Source organism: Dromiciops gliroides, chromosome 2 (genome assembly GCF_019393635.1).
Source record: "Dromiciops gliroides isolate mDroGli1 chromosome 2, mDroGli1.pri, whole genome shotgun sequence".
Lineage (NCBI taxonomy): Eukaryota > Metazoa > Chordata > Mammalia > Microbiotheria > Microbiotheriidae > Dromiciops > Dromiciops gliroides.
In genome coordinates, this window is record NC_057862.1 from 687,554,118 (window position 1) to 687,568,600 (window position 14,483).

Sequence of the window (14,483 nt, forward strand, 5' to 3'; positions counted from 1 at the left end):
ATACATGTATAAGTGAATAGATAAAGAAATAAATGAATGAATGAATAGATAAATGAATGAATGAATAAATGAATGAATGAATGGATAAAGGAATAAACAGATAGATAAATAAATAAATAAATAAAGGAAGGAAGGAAGGGAGGAATTGTTAACCTGGAAAGTAAGGAAACAATCAATATAGGAGAAATAAGTTCTTTGATTGAGGCAGAGGAGCTTTGAAGCTAGGAATACCCAAAGATGGGAAGAGAGGACAGGGTTTTTATGGTTAACAGAACAGAAAAGGGACCAAAAGATTGCTTTGAGAGTCATGTACAACTACTTAATGCAAATGAATCTTTAAGAAAAGAAACAAAAGAACTGCTCCTAAATTAAGTATAGCTGATACTAACTCTAAATAGAAACTACTTAATGTAGTTTCTTGCTACTTACTATAGACTCTTTTACATAATAATCATAAAGTCCAGGGAGTAAGGTGGGGAAACATTGGGAGGGGATAAGTTGCTTGGGGGAAGGTGGGGACATCCATAAGTCCATCAAGAGTCTGGGGTGGGGGGAAAGAGTCTTGAATTGACAAAGATTGGTTAGCCCCAGAAAATTCATTTGTCTGGGAAAGGGGAATGAGTGGGGATCAGTCAGTTCTCATTAAATTTGTAGTTATCAGAATGAATGAATGAATGAATAGATGGACAAATAAGTGAATAAATAAATGATTAATTGATGAAAGAGAGAGAGAGAGAGAGAGAGAGAGAGAGAGAGAGAGAGAGAGAGAGAGAGAGAGAGAGAGAGAGTAGGAAGTACCTAGAAATAAACTAACACAAAAAAAATGGTATCTGATACAATTCTAACTGAAATGACTAGTTACCCAAATTGGATTATTTCTGCAGTATCTTTATGAAGTGGGACCAGTGATAAGTCTGGTCACAAAACACAATAATAAATAAATTAGAGGAAAGGTTAACACAATCTGACTTCTTCAGAAAAGCTATTGATAATGATATAGGAGAAATCCACAAATAAAAACTTCAAAGTCACCAACATTTCTGAGAAACTGTTGAATGATACAAAACAATTAACATTACAAAGAGTCTGAACCTTTACTAAAACCCCCTGGAATGGCAAATATTTGATTTCTTTCAGAAACAGAGATGTGACAGCACAGGACTTAATCAGTTAAGAATATGAGCTCCTTTGAAAACTTAACAAAAAGGGATGATGTAAGATTATGAATATTATCACTTTAAAATGGTGAAGAACAACCATGGGTAAATCAAGTTAGGAGAAAGTTTGTTGTAACTGCATTAAAATTGTAAATGAAGCAAATAATTAGAAAAAAAAAAGAGGATCAGGAAAGTTTTCAAAATGTCTACAGCAATGTATTTTTGTTATCCACAACAATGAGACTACCATATTTGCCCTGTAACAACTTAGGGATGATTATTCTACAATCAGAGAATCATAGACTTGAAATGGACCTCTGGATAACCCACATATAAACACATTACTTAAAGGAATCCTCACTACTGTAATACAACGGAGCTTCCAAGTCTTCATCCAGCTTTTGTTTGAATTTCCCCAATGACATGAAAACTGACAAGTTTGGAGGCAGCTGGTTACCCTTTTGGGAAACTCCACTTATTGGGAAGTTTTCCTGATATCAACATTAATTTTGTCTCTTTTCAACTTCTTTCCTCCCCGCTCCCCCATCAGCATAGTTTATTTAGAAAAATAAAGGTCAAGTAGCAAAGAAAATCCAGGGTCCAGATGGCCACCCAAGCAGGTCATCTAAGCAGGGTATATAAAAACTATTCCTCTTGCTTCTCTGGAGTGGGGGTGGGGAATGCATTTGAGGAAGAAGTGGTCCTTTGGCCCTGCAGATGCCCCCCCCCAGGGGCTTCACATCAATAACTCAACTGCAAACTTCCATGCTCTTCTCTAGGTGGGCCCAGTCCATGTCCCTGTGGTGAGAGTGAACATATGTGTGGAGGTGGGGTGGGACAATTTTCAATTTCTACCAACTGAGCCTTGTTCTTTGATTTGGAATCAAACAGATCAAGTTTATTCTCTTTTCCATTTGAAAATCTTTCCAACACTTGAAGGCAACTCTCAAGTCCTCACTGGGTCTTCTCTAGGCTAAAAAGGACTAGTTCAGCCTTATGGGATATAGACACAACCCTCCTATCTTCTGCTTGTCCATCTCTGGACACTTTGTCAAACACTTTGTTATTCTGTAATTTTTCAGTTGTTTACAACTCTTTGTGACCTCATTTAGAGTTTCTTTGGCAAAGATACTGGAATGGCTTGTCATTTCCTTCTCCAACTCAGGTGAGCTTACCAATGGGGAAACTAAGGCAAACAGAAGTTGTGACTTGCCTAGGATCACACCAGCAGTTAGTGTCTGAGGACTGATTGAAACTCAAGTATATGAGTCTTCCTGACTTCAAGCTCCAAATTCTATCTACTGTGCCACCTGGCTTCACTGTGTGTCTAAATGAAAGAGAAGAAGAAGAAGAAGAACAACAACAACAACAACAACAACAACAAAAAAAAAAACCCAAAAGGAGGGTGCATTGTTATTAAACACAGTGTCAGAGAAGGGTTAGGACAGACCTGAACCCAAGGGATTTTCCATCCATGCCCAACACCTTAGGTAGCATATACCCAAGGGAATAAAGAAATATAGTAGACTTAGAAAACCAAACAATTATGAAGTAATAACAAGAATTAGTTTTGGACACAATTATATCAATTCATTGACCCATGTTTTTCTCACTCTTCTCTTTGTCTAACCCTGGAGCCTTTCTCTTTAATTGGACACACACTCCCCAAACCTTCATGTAGAAGATTTTTTGGGTCATCCTTACTTCATTACTCTTTAAGATGCAGTCTGAATGTCTTTTACCTCATACTTTCCCTGGGAATTTTCTTCTCTCCTTAGACTGCCTTTTTATCTCCCTTCTACATGTTTTCCTCATTAGAATTTAAGAGAGTTTAGGGTATGAACTATCTTTCTTTCTGCCTATTTTTCTTCCTGATTTTCTTTCTTTCTTTCTAAGGAATTAACAAAAAAAAGTATGCTTCAATCTGTATTCAGACATCATCAGTTCTCTCTCTATAGATGGACTGAATTTTTCATAACACCTGTAGAGTTGTCTTGGATCATTGCATTTCCGAAAATAACCAAATAATTCACAGCAGATCATCTTGCAATATTGTTGTTATTTTGTATACAATACATTTCACATCGCAACAGCATATGCAGTTCTTTCCAGGTTTTTCTGATAGCATCCTGCTCATCATTTTGTTTTTTAATATAGTAAACTATATTTATATAGAACTTTTTTTTGGTGTATTTGGTACATTAAAGAGAGATTTCCTTACAATTAACCCATGAGGTTGATTCTTGCAACAGAAGTAATAGATAACATTTATACAGTACCTTACACCTGACAAATAATTTTCTTCATAGTATCCCAGCAAATTAAATACCATATGTTTTATCATCATTGATCATAATCAATAAATCTTCATCATCATTACTTAAACCTGATCTTCAATTAATCCTCATCCTCATCAATCAGTCCTCATCATCAATCTTCCTCAATCAATTCCCATATTCATCTAATCATCATCAATCCATTAATCTATCAATCTTCACCCTTATCATGATCATCTCACATTACTCTTGCCTCTGCTTCAAAACTTTTTCAGTTTCTATTGTTAACTGTTTCCCTCTATCCTATTCCTTCCCCTATTATATTTACTCTATTTTCTATCTTCTTTCACCCTTATACCCCCTCAAAAGTGTTTTGTTTCTAACTGTCCCCTGCCCTAATCTGCCCTCCCTTCTTTCACCCCTCCCTCCTTATCACCTTCACCTCCTACCCACCTGCAGGGTTAGATAGATTACCCCACCCAATTGAGTGTGCATGCTGTTCCCTCCTTCAGCCAGATCTGATGAAATTAAGGTCTTTGAACCAATTCTAATGAGTGTAAGGCTCATTCACTGCTCTGCTCCTCCCCAATGAGCTCTTTCCTGCTTCTTTCATGTAGGATTTCACACCATTCTACCTTCCCCCTTCCCCCACCCCAATGTAATCCTCTCACCCCTCATTTTTACCCTAAAGATGACATCATGGAGCATCTCGGTAATTCAGTAGATAAAGCACCCACCCTGGACCCAGGAAGACATAAGCCCAAATCTAGCCTCAGATACAAGAACCTCATCCACTGCTCAACCTTAGGCATGCCTCCAAACCCCAACCACTCCCCCCCCCCCAAAAAAAAACCCTGATAAGTAAAAAATCAATCCTTTACAGATATCTTGCTAGCATTATCAATTCCCACATTTGTCCTCTGTCTAAATTTATTCCTATCATCTGCCCTAATAGTGAGAAAGTTCTTATGAGTTAGAAGTATTATCTTCCAATGTAGGAATGTAAACAGTTTAACCATTTAACATCTCTCTTGATTTCTTTTTCCTGTTTAGCATTTTATTCACCTCTAGGTACTTGTATTTGAAAGTCAAATTTTCTTTTCAGTTCAGGTCTTTTCATCATGAATACCTTAAAGTCCTCTTTTTCATCAATGTCCCATTTTCCCCCTGAACGTTTATACTAACTTTTGCTGGGTAGGTGATTCTTAGTTATACTCCCAATTCCTCTGCCCTCTGGAATATCATATTCCATGTCCTTTGATCCTTTAATGTAGAAGCTGCTAGATGTTGTGCTATCCTGACTTGGCTCGACAGTACTTGAATTGTTTCTTTCTGTCTGCTTACAATATTTTCTCCTTGACCTAGACACTCTGGAAATTGGCTATAATATTCTTGGAAGTTTTCATTTTATGAACTCTTTCAGCAGGTGATTGGTGGACTTTTTCATTTTCTATTTTACCTTCTTTTTCTAGAATATCAAGGCAATTTTCCTGACAATCTCTTGGAAGATGATGTCTAAACTCTTTTTTGATCATGGTTTTTAGGTAGTCCAGTAATTTGCAGATTATCTTTCTGGATCTATTCTCTAGGTCTGCTGTTTTCCCAAGAAGATATTTCACATTGCCTTCTATTTTTTATTCACTTTGATTTGCATTATTTTGTCTTGGTTTGTTATAAAATCACTAGCTTCCATTTGTTTAATCCTAATTCTTAGGCAATTATTTTCTTCAGAGAACTTTTCCATTTGGCTTTGTAAGGTGTTTACTTTTTTCTCATAACTTTCCTAAATCATCTCATTTTTTTCCCTCTACCTCTCTTACTTTATCTTCAAAGTCATTTTTTGAGTGCCTTTCTGGACTGAGACCAATTCATATTTTTCTTGGAAGCTTTGGATGTATGAGCCTTGATGTTACAATCCTCTTCTGAGGGTTCACCTCAACCTTCCTTGTCACTAAAGAAACTTTCTATGGTCTGCATCTCTCTATGTCAGCTCATCTTATCTATCTTTTACTGGACTTTTAACTCCTTCTTAAAGTGGGGCAGTGTTTCCCGGCTACACTGAACCAAGCTTCAGGGGGTCTCAAGTTGTACAGTTTAAGGAAGAGCCCATTTTGTAGTCACCTTACCTGTGCTTTGGTCTATAAGTAACCCCAGGCCTACTTGCTCTTCAAACAGAAAACAAAATTTTGTTTTGCTGGGTTGATAACTCCAGCGAGCCTGAGCTGCTCTCCCACCTGGGCTGCCTCCACTCAAGGCTGCTTCCTGGTTCCCAGAAGGAGCAAAACAACTGAGTTCCACATCACCACTAGCAGAGACCCCTGTAATCTCCCCCTAGTCAATCACTCCCCCCTCTCACCAGACAGTCAGCTTATTTTCAGAAGATGCTGACACTGTAGCTGATTCAGAGGCTCCGAATGCAACCTGACTGGAGCTGGATCTGTGTTGGTGACAGTGGCCTTGCGCTTCACTCCCATCCCGGTATAGCAGACCTATCCTGTAAACCTTCTAAGTCATCTTTGGCTGGAAAATAATATCAACCCATTCTTTTTTGGGTTCTGCTGCTCCAGGTATTGTCTTATGTCATTCTTTGAAAGCATTTGGAGGGATTTGGGGTAGAGCTCTGAGGAGTTTCTGCCTATCCTCTGCCCCTGCCTATATTTCTTTATGCCTATTCACAACATTTAACACAGTCCATGGCTCATAGCCCTGAATAAATGCCTGTTGGCTGAGTAGTTGAAGTCCTACATAGATAGTATGAAATAATGGAAAGGCTGCTGATATATTTTCTGAACCCAGGATTTGAGTCCTAGCTCCCAGTTTTCTTTGCAACTTTTCTTCTTATGGATGAAAAAAACTAAGGGATAAGCATTAAACATAAGAGTTTAAATAACAAATTCACATGAGTAATGACATATAATATCAATTACCAATCACAGTTAATGATGACACCGATTATCTTTACCACTATGTCATGTTGGAAGCTCTGTGAACCTGAAATGCTTAAAGAAGAAGAGTCTCACTTGACTTCCCACCTGAGAGAGCTGTCATCCAAAAGAGGTTAAGGGAACCATATAGCAAATTATGAGCCTGATGTGATTATCCATCTTGTGAGGCCCATTCCTGGGGCCAGTTGAAAATATCTTTGCAGTCGGAGCTACAACCTCAGTTACAAATAACATTAACATGACTCTGGGCCTGTCATAAACTTCTTTGGGCTCCATATATGTAATCTGGGAAATGAGAAGGTTTGTTTATAAAGTCTTTGGAATACTTTTTGGCTCTAAATTTATGATTCCTAGACCAAACTTGAATTTCGATTTATCATGAATATTTACCAATGTGATATAATAGAAATACCATTCTTAGACCCTTAGAGAGGAACTGGGTTCTAAACCTCATTTTGTCACTTGTTACCTATGTAATGTTTGCTGAGTCATTTGACGTAACCTGGGAATCAATTTTCCCATCTGTGAAAAGAGCAGATGAAGTTGGATAACTTGTAAAATTCCTTCCATCTCTAAATCTACCATACTATGATTCTAAGAAGCTAATGAAGATTTCACTTGGTAGTGACTGAGTCTTGGATTTCCCTTTGAAACCCAGCCAAAAAAAAAAAAGGCTCTCATTTTGTATTTTGTTTTAATTAAATATTGGATTGAAAGTTAGATGGCATAATAGGCTTGGAATCAGAAAGACCTGAGTTGGAATCCTGCCTCAGGAAATTTCTAGCTATGTGATCCTGGACATGTCAGTTGTTCAATTAAAAACAAAAACAAAAAAAACAAAAACGAAACGAAACAAAAAAACACCTAGCATGTGACAGGCAACGTACTAGTTGCTGGAGATAAAAAGAAAGGAGGAACACGATACAACCTTCCATCTGGGAGCCCATGATATAATGGGGGAGACAACATGACCACAATGCACAAAAACCTGGATAAAAAGGACATATTGATCACTTAACCTCTTTCTGCCTGACTTACCTTTTTTTTTAAAAAAATCATGTAAAATAATTACAGGCACCATGCCCTTTATGTTTTCTGTCCAGGGAGCAGTAGAGAAGTTGTGGGGTAAGGGAGCCTGGGGCAGAGTGCCCCCCAGAGTTGAGTGCATAGTCCCCAAAGTGATTTTGTCAAAATAAAAAAGGACTTTTGGGGTTAGTAGAGATACAACTCTGTCACCATTTTTTATAACTTTACATATAATATATTTCTATACTACTGGAGGTAGGGGTACCTGGTATCTTCCTAGGGTGTGGGTGGGGATGGAAGCAGGCAGCCCTAACCATTCTAATTTGTCAGTGACCATTTTATCATTTAAGACATGTGCCACACTACAGGTGCATGTTGTAGCCCCTCATCTGCTCTCTGTAGCTGCCTGTCTGAGTGTCCATTTAGGTGGCCAACGCTCCTGGTCTCTAGGCCTGATTCATAGTCAGATTCGGTTTATGCCTCATCATCCGTAAAAAGAAGGTTGTTATGGACTTGAGGTGTGTGCCGTTGCCTTGTTGCTCAGGCAGATCTTGGCTGCTCTCCCAGCTCTACAAGGTCTAACTCAAAAGGTTTTTGTATCAAGAAAGATTATGTATGCATATAGACAAATATGTTTTTCTAAGTAAATATACAATTAATGATTTTTGAACCTTAACATACTACATAGATGCTATTATTGTTGTTGTTGCAATGGTTTTTATTTTTGCTCTTTTTTTTGACTGGTAAATGTTCACAGTCTAACTTACCCAGTTTAGATATTGATTGCAGGCTCCCTGACAGTATTCACTAACAATTTGTGGTTGTGTCCATGTTAACACATGTATCCCAGGGAAGAAGGGTAGATAACAAGTTATATATTCATTGCTCTTTTTCTAGGATTCTGAAAGTGTTTACTTGTTTTCTTCATAAAGCATGTTTCTAAGCCATAGGAGCTGACATTTTGGGCTAGTATTTTCTGGTAAGCCTATTGTTCAGATATCATCTCTCTGACAACAATGGGGGAAAGCAAAATTATTATCCCAGCTTTTCCTAGGCTGGCTGTCAAAGGAAAGGCCTGCCTGGCATGAGCTTTTGAAAGGAACGCATGTGAATAGAATTATCACTAGAAGAATATGCAGGGACTATCCAAACCCACCATAGAATATTTAAAATAAGTAAACTGAGGCTGAGAGAGGAATTGACTTCCTCAGGATCACATAGCTAAGTAAGCATTGGAGCCTGCCCCCAAAAAGCAAGTCCCATCATTCAAACTCTGGGATTCTTTCTAATATGCCATGAATGCCTTTCTGAATTGAATGAAGTTGAATCGAACTGAACAAAACATCAAACAAGGCTTAGAGAATAGGGATCTTGTAATATTGACTGTAATGGTTCATATTGGGCTGATTTAAAAAAAAAAATAGTTGTCAACAGATGATTGAGGAACTTGAATTCACGCAACACCAAAATATCAGAATTATAAGAGATGTCGAGAAGTTTCCTAATCCAGTAATTCCCAGAGAGAAGTCCCCTTGGGCATGAGTGATAATGGTCCAAGATTTTGTTGTTGTTGCTGCTGTTGTTGTTGTTCATTATGCTGCCTTAAGCAGTGAATAATTGCCCAATTATGTAAGAAATACATTATCTTCATGTGATAAATATTTGCATATTGGAAGTATTATAGGCTTTTAATGCAGTGATTTGAAACCATAATATACATGTCCAAATTTTTGGAGTTTGGATAGCAATTATATCAAACTCTGACTTCTTCTAAATGCACAGTGTTCTGTGAGATTCTCAAACTGTTATCAAATTGTTTCCAAATTGCCATAAGGATTTGACTTTCCTATGCAAATTAATTCCAAGGGATAGTGATGTACTTACTCTTATTTGTTCAAAAAATATTGGAATTACTGCTTGAAAGCACCTCCTAGATAAACAAAAATTCCTTCTATAGCTTACTAAAGAAGTGATCTGTGGGGAAGCTAGGTGGCTCAGTAGATAGAGTATTGAACCTGGAGTCATGAGAACCTAAGTTTACATCTTACCTCAGACAAGCGGTGTTACTCTGGGCAAGTTACTTGACCCCTATTGCTATAAAACATCTAGGGCCATCTACATTGGTCCTGATACACAGACACACATACACATACACAAATGCATATATACTTATATACATATATATCTGTGTCTGTGTTTATATATATATATATATATATATATATATATATATATATGTATATGTATATATGTATATATACATATATATGTGTGTGTATATATGTATATATATATATATATACATATATTGCATTTTATCTTGGGATTTATCATCTTATCAATGGTAAATCATGAAAAGTTCTGGAATACAAACTAAGTTAAATAAATTATAGAGCAGGAAGACAAAAGGAGAGTGCATTTAATGTCGCTGCTAATAATGTGTGAAAGAGGTGGTTTAGGAAGACAATTGGTTACCAATTCACACCCAACACTACTCCTACTCTCTTCTCCCTTACTAGAGAAGGGCTTCTGAATCTCCTTCCTTTATAGAATTCAGGATTACTAGATGATTTTTGAATTGTCATTCAACATTGACATGATCAACAAGAATTTATTTTCTAATAAAAAAGATATTTAGAAGTTGCTCAACAGAGAGTTACATAAAAATTTATTCCACTGTATTAGCTTAATTTAATGGAAAATAATAGTAGCACTAACAAAGAAAATGGAATTTTGCATTTGAAACAAAACAAAACAAAACAAAAACAAAATATCACTTATCCTTAAAAGGATTACATGAGAAAGAACAAATGTAACCAAAATGAGAAGCCAAGTCTCTAGAATGATACCCCTGGTGAAGCACTCACTAATCTCTCTCCTGCTTCTTTTCTCCATGTGTTGATCAATGCAACTATTTTCAGGGCACCATTATCATAGTTAAAAGAAACACCTTTTTTCCTAGAAAATGATACCATTTTTGAAACTGGATATTATGTCAGTCTCCAAAGTTGAGAAGTAATATCTGTCATTACATCAGAGTGAGACTGGAAGCAGGGAAGTAATTCAGTTTTTGTATTTTGAACATCTGTGGGATATGTGCCACTGTTCTAGTAGCTGTGGATGGAAGTTCAGAAAAAGGAGTCCTCTGCTGGATCATTATACAGTTAGACATTGGGATCATTCTATTTACAATGATCTTAGTTAATTTCTCTGTAGGGAAAACAAGGCAATAATTTACTCTCCCCCAAAATTGGTTTGGGAAGTACAACATTTGTAAATTATATATATATATATATATACATACATATATACATATATATATGTATATATGTATATGTATATGTATGTGTATGTGTGTGTGTGTGTGTGTGTGTGTGTATATCTTGGATGAAATTTCCTCAAGAAAATAATCATTATCAAAATTTCTATTATAAGGATTCAGAAGGCTCAAGATAAAGATATAAGCTTCTAAAAATATCATATTAATTTTTATTTTGGTAGTTGTGAGTAGGAATGTTCCATTCTAGTAAGAAATACAAATCAGTTTGATCATTAATTTTGCCATTTGGAACTATTATAAAGTGATGTTGACTACAGTTTAGCATTTTTGGTAATGGCTTCTTGAGGATGGAAGAAGATATAAGAAAAAAAATCTAACTCTAAGGATAGTATCAGACTAATGTAGGATTGAATTAAGGTGATCAAATTGATTGTGAGACATCCCAAAGGAATTACAAGACTCAGTGACTCATTTTCCCAAGTTTTATTGCAATACTGTGAGTGACCACAGGGAGAGCACCATGGAGGTGTCTTGAATAGGGGATAAAAATGGTTATATTTATAATAAGAAAAAATTGATAATCATAATCTCCTCCTTGTGGTAGGTTTGTGGGAGGTCTTATCCTAATTTGGACTTCCTGGGGTCCTAAGCCATTCCACAAGGTGAGTACCTTTTTCCCTGGAGGTGTGTTTTTGGGGTTTACACATCATAAGGTGAACCTAAGGACACATTTGGTCCTTTCTGCACATCCTCCTGAAGACATGCTTAAACTTGTCAAAGCCAGAGGGTCTCTCTGTTGATGGTATCCTTCATTTAAGATCTGGTTTCTAGGTGTCCTGTCATCTTAGACAATTAATGGCTATTAATGGTCAATGGTCCAAGTTACTGTCTCCGTTGAGAGTAAGAGTTGATAGGGGTTGAACCCTCTTGGTTACTGTAAGAACACAAACCTAAATTTCTCTGTTAACCCTTTTAAGTACTATCGATAGCTGCTATTGATAGGTTATCTGTTAACCCTTTTAGCCTCCTCCATCAAAACTGCATAGGATAGAATAGGCAAGGAGGAAATAAAACTATCACTCTTTGCAGATGATATGATTGTATACTTAGAGAATCCTGGAGAATCAACTCAAAAGTTTCTTGGAACAATTAACAACTTTAGCAAAGTAACAGGATACAAAATAAAACCACATAAATCATTTGCATTTCTATACATGACCAACAAAGTCCAGCAGCAAGTGATAGAAAGAGAAATTCCATTTAAAGTAATGGTGGAGGGGCAGCTAGGTGGCACAGTGGATAAAGTGCCAGCCCTGGATTCAGAAGGACCTGAGTTCAAATCTGGCCTCAGACACTTGACACTTACTAGCTGTGTGACCCTCGACAAGTCACTTAACCCTCATTGCCCTGCAAAAAACAAAACAAAACAAAACAAAACAAAACAAAAAACCAATAAAGGAATGCTAGATAATATAAAATACTTGGGAGTCTACTTGCCAAGACAAACCCAGGAACTCTATGAACACAATTACCAAACACTTTTCACACAAATCAAATCAGATCTAAACAATTGGAAAGATATCAATTGCTCATGGATAGGCAGAGCTAATAAAGTAAAAATGACAATTCTACCTAAATTAATTTACTTATTCAGCACCATACCAATTAGACTACCTAAAAATTATTTTATAGAGCTAGAAAAAATGATAACAAAATTCATCTGGAGAGATGCAAATTAAAACAACTCTGAGGTACCACCTGACACCTATCAGATTGACTAATATGAAAAAAAGGGAAAATAATAAATGTTGGAGAAGCTGTGAGAAAATTGGAACACTAATGCACTGTTGGTGGAGCTGTGAACTGATCCAACTATTCTGGAGAGCAATCTGGAATTATGCCCAAAGGGCTATAAAGCTGTTCATACCCTTTGACCCAGCAATACCACTTTTGGGTCTTTTTTCCCAAAGAGATTATAAAAACAGGAAAAGGACCCACATGTACCAAAATATTTATAGCTGCTCTTTTTGTGGTGGCAAGGAATTGGAAAGTGAGGGGTTGCCTATCAATAGGGGAATGGTTGAACAAGTTATGGTATATGAATGTAATGGAATTCTATTGTGCTGTAAGAAGCAATGAGCGGGAGGAGTTCAGAGAAACCTGGAAGGACTTGCATGAACTGATAGGTGAGATGAGCGGAATCAGAAGAACATTGTACACACTATCATCAACATTGTGTGTTGATCTACTGTGATGGACTAGATTCTTCTCACCATGCAATGGTACAGAAGAGTTCTAGGGGACTCATGATGGAAGGGGATTTCTAAATCCAGGAAAAAAAAAACCTGTGGAGTATAGATTCTGATTGAACCATATTATTTTTCGTGTTTTTGGTGCTGTTGTTTTTCTATTTTGAGGTTTTTCGTCATTGCTCTGATTCTTCTCTTATAACATGACTAATGAAAAAATATATTTAATGTTATAATGTTTATATATATATAACCTATATCAGCTTACCTGCTGTCTAGGGGAGGGGGGAGGGAGGGAGAAAAATCTGAAATCAGAAAGCATGTATAAACAAAAGTTGGGAACTATCTTTACATGTAACTGAAAAAAAATACTTTTATCAGAAAAAAAAAAACTGCACAGGAGCAGGATGATTTGTTTGGTTTTGTTTGTTTTTTGTCCCAAAGTCTGAAAGGGCAAAAATTAGAACTTGCCACTACTAAAGTGACCCAAATGAGCCATTATATATTATGAAATTAAAGGATTTCACAAGTGAAAGAAATTGGCCTCAACCACTCTTTTGTCCTACCCTTCCATACCTAAAGATAAACAACTCAGCTTGAAAACATTCTGTAATGAAGAAAACTTACTACCACTTGAGGCCAATTTTTCCACTTTGATGTAGCTCTAATTCATGTTGAAAATATAAACTGAAAACAAGGACTGCAAATGTTTTAATTGTTCTCCCTCACTGTAGCACAGAGTAAGGACTTAACAAATTATCTTAAGTCTTTATGGTTGCTTGTCATATTTATTAAATTGAATAAAAGAAATGAATGAGAGGGACATCCAATACTGATGAACAAGATAAACATAAAAATAAAGTTCTCTCCTTAGAACTTTGGAATTGATTGCATGACACTGTAATGATTGGAACGACGCCACCTACTGGAGACTTGCTGTGGAGAGCTCCACCATGAGGAAAATGCCTCAGAGGCATTGTGGCTTTTCCTTGGCGTCAGGAAATGACGTTTGCTCATGTGTGCTGTCTATCAAGTCTACCAGCCAATCAACTGGAGGAGCCTCCTATGGTCTGGGAGGAGACAGGAAGGAGGAAAGGGAGCCTGCGCAGAGAGCGCGGGCCTTTTGGCTTCCGGACTTGATGGTGGTGGCGGTAGAGGACTTCACAGGAAATTTGAGGAAAGATAGGAATGTCAGGCTGTTAGAATTCTGTTCTCAATCTTTTTCTTCTTTTTAGATTTACCAGATGCAGAACTCTGAAGAGGCATGTCGTCCTTTTCTTTATCATCATCTGAAAATTTCTCATCATGTACTAACTCTTGGGATTTCAGAAATGAAGCCTTCTCTTCATCTACCCAATTCCCCCACTCTTCAGCTGGAGCATTCCAATCGGAGCTGGGATCAGCAGATGAAAGTCCATTTAACCCAGACCATTCATCATCGATATGGGGTTGATTACGGATTACATCCCACTGAAAATCAGAAGCAGAAGACTGAGAAACCTCAATGGTAGACCCAGAAACTGCAGTGTTGATTGCCAGAGATGGAAAGG